Source organism: Tachyglossus aculeatus, chromosome 20, assembly GCF_015852505.1.
Source record: "Tachyglossus aculeatus isolate mTacAcu1 chromosome 20, mTacAcu1.pri, whole genome shotgun sequence".
Taxonomy (NCBI): domain Eukaryota; kingdom Metazoa; phylum Chordata; class Mammalia; order Monotremata; family Tachyglossidae; genus Tachyglossus; species Tachyglossus aculeatus.
The window spans coordinates 27,829,012-27,841,860 of record NC_052085.1 but is presented as its reverse complement, the minus strand read 5'-3'; positions in this window follow the sequence as shown (position 1 = coordinate 27,841,860).

The following is a 12,849-nucleotide window of genomic DNA, read 5'->3' as shown; positions in this document are numbered from 1 at the left end:
ACGTAGGGCTCACAGTCTTCATCCCCGTTTTACAGATGAGGGAACTGAGGCTCAGAGAAGTTAAGTGACTTGCCCAAGGTCACACAGCAGACATGTGGCGGAGTCGGGATTAGAACCCATGTCCTCTGACTCCAAAGCCCGGGCTCTTGCCGCTGAGCCACGCACTGGCCTGGGAGTAAGAAGGACCTGGGTTCTAATCCAGGCTCCATGTCTGCTGTGTGACTGGGGCAAGTCACTTCACTTCTCAGTGCCTCAGTTACCTCAACTGTTAATGGGGATACACAATATGAGCCCTACGTGGGACAGGGACTATGTCCAACTTAATTAACTTGTACCTATCCCAGTGCTTAGTACAAAGTAAGTCCTTTAACGAATACCATAATATTGGATTCTCTCCGGCTCTTCTCACCACTCTCGTGGCTGGGCCGCCCAGGCTGGGAGAAGGCTTGTCATTAATTAGACCATGGAATTCCACTGCACTGATGTATGGGAGAGGGGGGTCGGGAGAAGGGCAGGGACACATTTTGCACCCTTCCTTAAAGCCAGGGGATGGGTGCCCAAGAACTCCCATTGAGAATTCTGAGGGTTCAGAGGGTCTCTGTGAACAGGGAAATCAGGCTAAGTGAATTTAACCCACCGCTGTTGAATTCTGCCAGGAAAATCTAACCCAGGATTGTCAGAAGCCTACTTTATCAGTGACACTGATCGAGTGCTTACTGTGTGCAGAACAATCAACCAGTGGTACTTATTATTGATTGATTGATTCATTCAATTGTATTGATTCAGCACTTACTGTGTGCAGAGTACAATATGATGATAAGCAGACATATTCCCTGCCCACAACAAGTTTACAGTCTAGAGTGGGCTAATCTGGTTGGACACAATCTATGTCCCACATGAGGCCCACAACACCCCCCCCACCCCCATTCTACAGAAGCAGTAACTAAGGCACGATAAGTGAAATGACCTGAGGAGGTCACACAGCAGACAAGTAGCAGAACTAGGACTAGAACTACTGAGTGCTTATTAGGTGCAGAGCACAGTACTAAGTGCCTGGGAGAGTACAATGCAACAGAATTAGCAGACACATTCTCTGCCCATAATAAGCTGAGAATCTAGCGGGGTATTAAGTGGTTGGGAAAGTGCAATGCAACCGAGTTGGTAGACATGTTCCCTGCCCACAACGAGCTCACAGTCTAGGGGGGAAATGGACATTAATACACATAAATTATGGATATGAACATATACTCTATGATAGCAATCCCCTATTTGGTGCATTTCCAGAACTCTATACAACCATAATGCCATGAGCCAGCCTGTTCCATATATAGATATTTTGGCAGGACTGAGAGGAGGAAGTTTGTGGTGGACACAGACATGGTATTGAGTTGGTTGAATTAGTGGGTATGTTGTGGAATATTTTTTTAAGCATAAACCCACAACAAGGTTATCCCACTCCCACAAACACCATTTGTTTGTTTTTAACCGTCTACAAATAACATGCCAGCTTGTATTTTACTTGGAAAAGAAAAACTAAACTAAAAAACCCCTGTTTTTCCACTCCCTCCTGAATGGTTTCACAAAAGATTAGATGTTACGCAATTATCTCTATGGTAACCCCATAACTATTTGGAAGAAATCGGTACGCCACTTAGCCTCTGTAATTCACTTATCTTTTTTGAGAGACAGAGCGTCGCAGAAATGTGTCTTTACAGAAATACTGTTTCTAAACTCTGAAACTCCATCGAAACCATCCCCACCAATTTCCACTGAAATCTAAACCCCTCCCCGCCGCCCCCCGCCCCCATCAGTTCATAATATTGTCAATAGCTGTGGCTTCCTGTCAAAAGGCTCTCAGGTTAGCTTATTTATTTTGAAAATGCTACTGATTCCATCATCTGCTTTGCCATCTCCCTAGAAATCCGTCAGGAACTTGTTTTCTGAGCTTTCAGATCAGTACCCAATTTGTCTGCCACTAACAGACTCTGGGAATGATGATTGAGCTCTTACGGAATTTATATTGTTGTGGGGCAACATGGTGCCGGGAAATTATTTAACAGAAGAGAGTCAGCATTGAAAACCTGGAATGAGGTACGGGGATCCTTGGGAATTGACTTAGGCCTCTCCTTGCAAAATATCACAGTACAGTGAAAGCAATTATCTGGATACAACTCCACTTTTTTTTTGCCTTTGGCTGTGTCTCCACTGAATCAATAATTGAACAATTATACAGTGAGTTTGATCAGTGTAATCAAACACTAATTTCATATCTTTCAGGCCCCAAATCCTTCTACTGTATTCATATGTGGGGCTATGGTCGGAATTAACCAGATAATAGGAGACGGCAACAGAGCCTAGTGGAAAAACCATGGGACTGGGCGTAGGAATCTCAGATCCCATACTTACCTGCCTGGGGGAGGATCTTGGGCAAATCATTTTACTTCTCTGGGCTTCAGTTTCCTCATCTGTAAAATGGGAAAATGAAACTTGTTCTCCCTCCTTCAGACTGTGATAGCCACTTGCAGGCCAGGAACTCTGTCCATTCTGGTTATTTTGAATCTATACCAGTGCTTGCCATAGTAAGTGTTTAATAAATATTATTATTAGTACTTATTTTTTTCACCTCTTTTACCTGAGGAAATTCAGCCACTCTAAGCCTAGAGGTCTGACTGTATAATCATGAGAATCTCCTCAATTCTTGTGTCATTTTAGCACTGGAGATTTGGCCTTAGAAATCTTTTTGCAAGTTCCACTTTCAAGGAACAGTTTGATTGTGGGAGCACACAAATTAGTCTTTGTCTAAACACAAAGACAGAATATCTGTTAGTTACCTCTTAATGGACTCATTCAGACACGAGGAGGAATGGCCAATGAGGATTTTGATTTTTGTACCCATCCAGGAAAAGACCAAGTTTGATTTACGTGGTTTAATTGGGTAACTCATATTGCAAAAAATCATTTTCTTCCACAACCTGTCAAAAACAAAGTGAATTACTTTTCCCACCTAACCCTTCTTCTTCTTCTTCCCAACTTTCCCAGAGCCCTTGGTTATGCCAACAGATTGGTGCCATCTTAGAGACCTCTTTACCATCATCTCTCCTTCATACCTCACTCCTCATCTGATTCTCCTGCTTCTTCCCAGAGAATTTTTCCCAGATCTCCCCCAATCCCTCAATTCCCCCAGTCCCAGTCCTAGTTTCAGGCCTTCATCATGTTGGCAATTGTCGCTGGCAAACAACTTTGAAGACAAGCATAAGAGAAGCATCGAGGCCTAATGGAAGCAGCACAGTCTGGGAATCAGAGGACCTGGGTTCTAGTCCCTGCTATGCCAAATGTTTGCTGTGTGACCTTGGGCAAATCACTTAACTTCTCTGTGTCTCTAGTCCCCTGTTATCCCTCCTACTTAGATGTGAGCCCCATGAGGGACAGGTACTGTGTCCAACCTAATTAACTTTTATCTACCCCAGTGCTCAGAACAGTGTTTGACACATAGTAAGTGCTTAACAAATGCCATAAAAAAATAAAGACACTCAGTTTGGGCATCTGAAGGGGAGAAACGGAGGCAGAGGGCAAAGGGATCCATCAGTTCTACAATGAAGGGAAAACTTTCTGGACCACATGAATCTAGGAATGTGAGTTTCATCAAGAGAGAATCCCTTGCCCAGTTGTACACTGTATTCATGCAAATGCACTTGTGCCCCTTTTCTGGCCCCTTCCTGTTCAGGGTGAGCACTGCTCGACGCTGATGGTTAAGAGGGGAGTGGTGTATCCTATGGCCAGCAGGGCATGGATTTGTGCTGTTCTGACAACAGTCGGGAGGGTTGGCACCGAGCCATCCACACTCTCTAACCCAGGCTAAAGCTGAAAGTTGGCTATGATGCTTGATGATGACGGTGTTTATCAAGCACCAACTATGTGCCAAACACTGTTCAACAAGCTAAGGTAGACACAAAGTGATCAGACTAGATACTGGCCCTGAGCGACATGGGGATAACAGTATAGGAGGGAAGGAGGACAGATATTTCATCCCCACTTTACAGATGAGGATACTGAGGTATAGAAGTGACTTGACCATACAGGAGACAAGTGGCAGAGCTGGGACTATAATTGGGTCACCCATGGGCTCCTTCCATTGGGCCAGGCTTCCACCTATCCTTTACTATTATTATGATGTTTGTTAAGTGCTTACTATGTGCCGGGCACTGTACTAAGCACTGGGGTAAACGCAGGTTAATCAGGTTGGACACAGTCCTTGTCCGGCATAGGACTCACATTCTTCATCCCCACTTCACAGATGAGGCAACTGAGGCCCAGAGAAGTTAAGTGACTTGTCCAAGGTCTCACAGCAGACACGTGGCAGAGCTGGAATTAGAACCCAGGTCCTCCTGCCTCCCAAACCCGTGCTGCTTCCCTATGTTAGTTTCAGGAGAGTTGGATTACCAGAAAGCTGTTCTGAGTTAGGGCAGACCTTGTGGGATCTTTTTCCTCTTGCCTAAGTGCAAATCCCGTTTATGAGCAGTTTTTGAAAATCTCATTTGCACCCATTGTGAGCCAGGACTGTGCAGGACCATATAATTCTAGGAGGTGCCACCTAGTTTTGCTGGCAAGATTGAAGGATCAAGCAAGATGTTGACCACTTAAATGCCATAAACCTTCCCCAATGAAAGACACAAAGTCAATTAAAACTACTCCATCCTTCACAGATGCTCAACAATGCTATTTATTCAAGACACATACTTTGAAGCATCTTCTCTACAGAAACTGTAGAATATTTATAAAGTAGGCGCTAATTAAAATCCGGCTTATAAGGAGAGCTACCACCTCCACATTCGGTTATGATTGGCTACACTATAACTTTGGGATTCTGGGTGAAAGGAGAAATAGGTTCCATCCCGTTTCTATGTAATTAGTGTTAAGTACATTTTAATCCCATATAGCTACATGTATTCGCCCAGTAACCACTGCCATTGTGTATCCACACTGTGAAATTGCACACTGGATTTCTTGCTGCTCCAACTGTATAATTAGGAACTTCTCCAAAACATCCGTTCAAAATAAGCATAGGGCTGGTGACTGGAACAATAATAAAGTAGCAGGATTCTTTGAGCGTTTTCCCCATCACTTAGCTCCGTGCCTACTTAACGTTCTGTAAAGTGTAATTAGACGCCGCGTCGAAGACACGTTGTGTCTAATGTATTAACGGCACCTCTTATTCACGAAGTGCTCAACAGCTTTCGACCAAGTTCCTGCCAACAGCTTCCTGTGGTCGTAATACAAACAATTTGTCACTCCTCATGGTATTCTCGCTAACGTGTCTCGGTGCCCTTTGAAAATTGCTTCTAAAAATATCGCCACCCTTCTCCCCACCCGGTAGCAGATTGCTGGCATTATGCAGCTTCTATGGACCAGGATAATTCAAGGTCTTTAAGCAACTAAAGCCACTGGCAGTATGAACTGTACGTATGTGCTTAGAAACAGCATGGGCTAGAACGAGGTCCTGGGAATCGGAGGAACTTGGGTTCAAATCCCAGCTCGATCACCTGTCTGCTGTGACACCTCGGGCAAGTCACTTAACTTCTCTGGGACTCAGTCACCTCATCTACAAAATGGGGATTAAGACTGTAAGGCCCAGGTGTGACCTGGACTGTGTCCAATCTGATTAGCTTGCGTCTACTTTAGCACTTAGAACAGTGCCTGACACATAGTAAGCGCTTAACAAATACCATAAAAAAAAAATGAAGTGCAGTGGGAAAGCAATATGGGAGAACTTGAGTTCTGCTTTCTAATTTCAGGAGATTTTACAGAATTGATTCCCAAGGCAGGGCATTCTATCACCTCTCCCCCTCTTACCTAATTCCTCTGGACTACAACTCAACCAGCATACTTTACTCTTTTAACGTCACTCAATCTACTCACTGTACCTCACTTCAAACTGGGAACAGGTCAGGAAGCTGCCAATTTGGGTCTTCTCTCCTTAGACTGGAAACTCTCCGGCTTTGTCAGAGAGCCAGAATGTTGTGAATTAATCAGGGCAGGCTTCCTGGAATGGAGCTGGAGGGAGCTCTTGGGGACAGAAGTCTTTGCAAGGAGGAAAGCCCAGAGGAGACCTCCTTGTCTATCTCGCCACCGAACTCATGTCCACGCCTTGCCTCTGCCGTAGAATGCCCTCCGGAGTATGGAAATGTAGCCCTTTTTTATCTCTCCATTTCATCTTCTCATTAGAAAAGTGGTAGATATTATTAGTCCTACCTTAAAGGCTGGAAGCTAACTGATGCTTCATAATGCAATGGCTACTTGCAGCTGAGGCCCAGAGAAGTGAAGTGACTTGCCCAAAGTCCCACAGCTGACAAGTGGCAGAGTCGGGATTAGAACTCACGACCTCTGACTCCCAAGCCCGTGCCGTTTCCGCAGAGCCCGCTGGTGAGTAGTTCAGAAACACAGCAGGCCCACGCTGGGACTCGAATTCGGGCCTCCTGACTTCTCCATCCAGACTGTAAACTCCTGGAGGATAGGGATTGTGCCTACCAATTCTACTGCATTGTAGTCTCCCAAGTGGTTAGTACAGTGAGAAGCAGCATAGCTCAGTGGAAAGAGCCCGGGCTTTCGAGTCAGAGGTCATGGGTTCAAACCCCAGCTCCGCCAATTGTCAGCTTTGTGACTTTGGGCAAGTCACTTCACTTCTCTGCACCTCAGCTACCTCATCTGCAAAATGGGGATGAAAACTGTGAGCCCCCTGTGGGACAACCTGATCACCTTGTAACCTCCCCAGTGCTTAGAACAGTGCTTTGTACATAGTAAGCGCTTAATACATGCCATTATTATTATTATTATTATTACAGTGGTCTGCACGCGGGAAACACTCGATAAATACCAGGTCGATCGACTGGTTGATCCCGGCTACGTGTCTTCTCCACTGAGCCATGGTGCAGTCCCATAAAACCTAAAATCTTTTGAAATCTAAAGTTAAAAATCTATTCCGCCAACTCTGAAACCCATGGGGACGATACGGGCCCCTTGGCACGATGAGATCAGTATTCCACTACGCAGTTATGCCCAGTGAAGCCTGTGGGATATTTTTCATGTCATGAAGTCATGGGTACAGTGTCACAGACACAAGGTACTACAGTTTCGAGACACGGTCTCTTTCCCTTTCAAGAAAACAGATGATCTCAGTGTAATCATTTTACATTGCACAGCACAGTATTTTATTATAATCGTGTTACTATTCATTTATCATACCCTATGAAAAAGACTAATGTGATTATCCTTGAGTCTCATTAAGAAAACAAAGAGTAATAGGGTAAGAGTCAATTACCAAATTATGCTAATATGGAAGGATGGAAAATTGCTCAGGATACAGACTAGCTAATAGGATCAAGTTGGCTTTTCTTGTGGAAAAAAAAAAGTTTCATGTGATTTTCTGAAATGTTTAGGAAAGGGAGAAAGTAGAGCTAATATTCTCAGCTCCAGGTATGATAAGAGAAGCAGCGTGGCTCAGTGGAAAGAGCACGGGCTTTGGAGTCGGAGGTCATGGGTTCAAACCCCGGCTCCGCCAATTGCCAGCTGTGTGACTTTGGGCAAGTCACTGAACTTCTCTGTGCCTTAGTTACCTCATCTGTAAATGGGGATTAAGACTGAGAGCCCCCCCGAGGGACAACCTGATCACTTTGTAACCTCCCCAGCACTTAGAACAGTGCTTTGCACATAGTAAGTGCTTAATAAATGCCATCATTATTATTATTATCATTATCTTAGACACTGGCAGCCTTTGTATCAGTATCAGCAGGATTTATTGAGCATATGTGGTTTGCAGAGAACTTTAGGATCATCTCAAATGAAGATATTATCCCTGCCCTTGAGGGGCTAACTCTCTAATGGGAAAGTAAGTAGACACAACTCGGTGAATCTTCAATAGCCAATAAATAAAAGGGATAAGTGAACCTAACAAACAATAAGTAAGAACTTGCCACCGACCTCTCACCCACAGTCTGCCTCTTGCCTGGAATACCCTCCCTCTTCATCTCCGACAACCTCTTTCCCCTCCTTCAAAGCCTTATTGAAGGCAGATCTCCTCCATCAGGCCTTCCCTAAACCCTCATTTCATCTTCTCCCACTCCCTTCTGTATCCCCTTGCAGCTGGATTTGCTCCTTTTATTCACCCATCCCTCAGCCCCACAGCACCTATGTATGTGTCTGTAATTTATTCATTTATATTAAAGTGTGTCTTCCCCGCTAAATTTGTTTTAGGGAACGGAACACATCTACCAACTCTGTTCTATTGTACTCTCCCAAAGCGCACTGTACAGTGCTATTCATGACTGAGTGATCGATTGAAAAGAAAGCATGAGTGATGAGCTGACTGAAGGGATGACATGAAATGGCAGGAGAGGAGCCCAATCTTTCCTGACCACGTTATTTCCAGTTACCATAGTTAGTCAATCCTATTTATTGAGCACCTACTGTGTGCAGAGCACTGTTCTAAGCACTGGGGAGAGTACAGTGATATAACAGGTACATTTCCCGCCCAAAATGAGCTTGCAGTCTAGAGAATATAGCAGTTATGTGTCTGTTGTTTCCTGGGTGTTCATTTATTTATACATTTAATTCCTTCTTTATTTCTAGGTTTTCATCTAAATCCACTGTCTCTTTTACCTATTTTGTGTTTGGCAATTCATGGCTGTCTGCCCAATTACATTGCAAGCCACTCAAAGGTCGGAATTATGTCTTCTGCTTTGTTAGATGTTCTTCAAGCTTCTAGCAGAGTGCTCTGTACACAGTAGGGCTTCAATAAATGCTGTTGGCAGTGAGGGTGATAGTGGGTTCTGTCTCTAGAAAGTTACTCCAGCTGCCTCTCCATTTGCAACATAGAGCACTCCAGAAGTGTGAGGGCTTGAAAGTGCTCCTCTCTACATTTATAAAGCAAATTTTCACTTGAAGGTCTATTCCTTTCAACAACTAGGACAGGAAACAGTGTCAAAATGAGGCAGGCTCCTTGTTAGTTGGCACGATTTCACCAAGATGGTGTCAACACACAAAAAAAATGAGTCATCTCATCAGCACATTCCAAGAGTCTGTCAGGATTTTAGGGCAGAAGATGTCACATGCCTTGAGCCAGGCTATCAAGAAGTAAATCTCTTCATCCAGTTAACTTTTTCCACCCCGGTTCAGCTCAGTAACACCTGGCGCTAAGTTGCTGATTAGGTTTAAGATGGAAGGCAGTTGAGAATGAAAGTTGCTGATGAAACAGAAAAGGGATTTCCATTGAAAAACACCCTCCATTGAGTATATTTATCAATCAATCAATCGTATTTATTGAGTGCTTACTGTGTGCAGAGCACTGTACTAAGCACTTGGGAAGTACATGTTGGCAACATATAGAGACAGTCCCTACCCAACAGTGGGCTCACAGTCAAAAAGGGGGAGATGGAGAACAAAACCAAACATACTAACAAAATAAAATAAATAGAATAGATATGTACAAGTAAAATAGAGTAATAAATATGTACAAACATATATACTTATATACAGGTGCTGTGGGGAAGGGAAGGAGGTAAGATGGGGGGATGGAGAGGGGGACGAGGGGGAAAGGAAGGAAGGGGCTCAGTCTGGGAAGGCCTCCTGGAGGAGGTGAGCTCTCAGTAGGGAGTATATTTATGTCCATTTCGGATCTGTATGATGGAAAGAGCACAGGCTTGGGAGTTCGAAGGCCTGAGTTCTAATAATAATAATAATAATAATGGTGGTATTTGTTAAGTGCTTAATATGTGCCAAGCACTGTTCTAAGCACTGGGGTGGGATACAAGGTAATCAAGGTTGTCCCACGTGGGGCTCGCCATCTTAATCCTCATTTTACAGATGAGGAAACTGAGGCCCAGAGAAGTGAAGTGACTTTCCCAAAGTCACCCAGCTGACAAGTGGCGGAGCCGGCATTAGAACCCATAACCTCTGACTCCCAAGCCCGGGCTCCTTCCACTGAAGCCCGCTGCAACTCAGCTACTTGCCTCTAAGGTAAGTTAGGACAAGTCACTTAACTTCTAGGTGCCTCAGTTCCCTCATCTGTAAAGTGGGGATTAAATAGCTGTGTTTGGTTTTTTTTCTCTTTTTCTCTCTCTCTCTCCCCCTCTTCTTCTCTCTTCCTGCCCCCACGCCCCACGTGGGACAGGGTCTGATCTAATTGTAGTGTATCTATCCCGGGGCTTAGTACAGTGTCTAGCACTTAGTAAAATCTTAACAAGCCCACAGTTACTATTATTATTTGGTATCTCATTTCCCACAATTAGAAAGTGCATGACCTTTCAAGCTGTACAAAGGACTACCAAAGAGAACCTGACTAAAAGATATTCAATCATTCATTTAATCATATTTATTAAGCGCTTACTGTGTACAGAGCACTGTACTGAGCGCTTGGGAAGTACAAGTTGGCGACATATAGAGACAGTCCCTACCCAACAGCGGAGCGAATTTGGGGATTTTGAGGCAACTAAACTATTTAACTAGGGTTGTGGCATTTTGCTCCTTTTTCCTTTCTTTCAGTTTTTAGAACATAATTAAAGATCAATGAACCAAGGATTTTAAAGGCAGCCAATTTAATTGCTTCAATTGTACGATTTAGATGAATAATAAATGTGCTAATGATAGTGCAAAATGAAATGTTCCACCCACTCTCAAAAATGAATTAAGAGAAGATTGTAAATCAGGAAGTCCAAATAATAACAAAGTTCTCCCTTTTGAAGGTCGCTGACAAGAAAAAGCAATCCCGATATTAATTCATTTTAGTGCTTGGTTTATTAAGAAATCTTCATAAAAACACTGTATTTGACTGTAGGACACCTGGTAACAGCTAGCGATTTGTAGCGGGCCAGGCATTTCAAAGGGATTCAGTTCATGGGAAGAAGCACTGACTTGGAGAGCCTCTTAGGCAGAAGGGGGGCAATCTTAAGCAAATGAAGAGGTTGGTTTTAATACTAATACTACTAATAAAAATAATAACAATGATAGTATTTGTTAACCGCTTACTATGTGCCAAGCACTGTTCTACGCCTTTGGAATGGGCAGGCGAGACCAGCCATACAGTGAATTATTTGGAGTTGAAGGGGAAGCCGAAAAGAATGAGGGAATGGCCAGGCATTTGCATTCCACAAACAGGCTTGGAACGGGTCTAGAAGAGGACCCAAACACGCATATATTTTCTTTGTTGGAATCGGAGACTATCTGATTCCCACCTTTTATATAATATTCTTCATAATCTAACAGGCTTGGAATGGGTCTAGAAGAGGACCCAAACATGCATATATTTTCTTTGTTGGAATCGGAGACTATCTGATTCCCACCTTTTATATAATATTCTTCCTAATCTAGAAGGTGGGCATGTCTTCCCCTCAGTCTTTCGTTCTGCAGACTAAATAATGGACAAACCTGATGTTAATGGACAAAAATGTATGAACTTCTGAGAGATAAGACCTCTGGGAGGCGGATAGTGGGGGGGGGAGGTCATACCAAAAGCTAATTATCTCAGCCTGATTTCATTACTTCATTTGGACTGAAATTACATACTTACTGAAAGCAGGGAACATAATAGATTCTTTACTAAAGTCATTCTGTCTGTCTCCAAAAATCTTACTTGCAAATTGGATTAAAAAGAGCTGGGAGATAAGTCTTGCCAAACAGATTAGAGGTCCTTCCAAGGACTGCAAACAACAAGTAATGGAAAAATAACAATACCGTCAAGTGAGGGGGAAGTGTTAGAGGGGGAGGTGTTAGACCACAGAGACAGGATGAGGCATGATATTCTCTACTTAACATTATCTCAAAGGCGAGGAGAATATATCTTCATTTTAATTTTCACCATTATTTTATTTTATCAGTTCTAATACTTTTTGCCACCTTTCTCCAGTGTAAACTTTGTCGCTCTCACTGGAGACTTCCCAGCCTGTTCTCTGCTTCTTCCAAGCTCACCTTCCGATAGTACCCGTCTCTCCTCTAAACTATCTCTATAGTTTATATAGAGATAAACTATATAGATATATAGAGATCTATCTTTATAGTTTATAGTTGCTCGCCCCATCCTATGGTCAGGAACTGCCCTCCCCATCAAATCCACTAGACAATACACCGCTCCACAACGTCAGAGCTCTCCTAAAATCCCACCACCTCAAGCAAGCATTCCCTGGCCGGAATCGCATCAATCCCATTGCCCCTTCTAGCATTTATCTATTTATACCCTTTGTCAGCACGACCCTCTGTGGGCAGGGATTGGCATGGCACAGTGGTTAGAGCCAGGGCTGGGGAATCAGAAGGTCATGGGTTCTAATCCCAGCTCCGCCACTTGTCTGCTGAGTGGCCTTGGGTGAGTCACTTAACTTCTCTGTGCCTCAGTTACCTCATCTGTAAAATGGAGATTGAGACTTTAAGCCCCATGTGGCCTCACATCCACCAAGCTAGCTCTCTTCCTCCCTTCAAAGCCCTACTGAGAGCTCACCTCCTCCGGGAGGCCTTCCCAGACTGAGCCCCCTCCTTCCTCTCCCCTCCTCCCCATCCCCCCTGCCTTACCTCCTTCCCCTCCCCACAACACCTGTATATATGTATATATGTTTGCACTTATTTATTACTCTATTTTATTTGTACATATTTATTCTATTTATTTTATTTTGTTACTATGTTTTGTTGTCTGTCTCCCCCTTCTAGACTTGTACTTCCCAAGCGCTTAGTACAGTGCTCTGCATACAGTAAGCGCTCAATAAATATGAATGAATGAATGAACGTGGGACAGGGACTGTATCCAACTCTATTTGCTTGTATTCACCTCAGCACTTAATCCGCCGCCTGACACATAGTAAGTGCTTAACAAAT